We start from the raw sequence: 606 nt of genomic DNA on the forward strand, positions 1-606 counted from the left end.
AGGGGAGGGGAGGGGAGGGGAGGGGAAGGGAAGAAGAAAATAGAAAAACAACAACAAAGAAAAAAATCTCTTGCTTCCATTTCCTGAACATTTCTCACATTTTGAAATTTACTTTTATTTTCAATCTGTAGCCATGAAAAGACTGCTAGCCTGCAAAATCAAAGCACTGAAGAATTCTGGAGTTGTAATTTTGGTGCCAAGGTTTTTTTTTTTTTTGTCGGTCATGGTGCTTGAACTCTGGGCATGAGCGCTGTCCCTCAGCTCTTCAGCTCAAGGCAAGCGCTCTACCACTTGAGCTACAGCGCCACTTCCTGGAGTTGTAATTTTGGAAAAGCCCATCACCACTTCAAAGTTTTTAAGTTACTTCCAAACAACTAAGTCTTTTCATTGGCTCAATGTGATAGTGGGTTATCAGAGATAGGGAGAATTTTTCATTGATAAAAGGGGATCTTTAACTTTAGCATTTTTTTAACAACGCTCTCTTAGGAAACAATTCATAAACAATAATGACTAAAGGAAGGTGTAACATTGTCCAACAAAAAGAAATGTACTCACTACCTGGCTTATTACCTTAATAATAAGAATAGACTTATTTTTAATAATAAT

This window comes from Dipodomys ordii, unplaced genomic scaffold, assembly GCF_000151885.1.
Source record: "Dipodomys ordii isolate 6190 unplaced genomic scaffold, Dord_2.0 Scaffold208, whole genome shotgun sequence".
NCBI lineage: Eukaryota > Metazoa > Chordata > Mammalia > Rodentia > Heteromyidae > Dipodomys > Dipodomys ordii.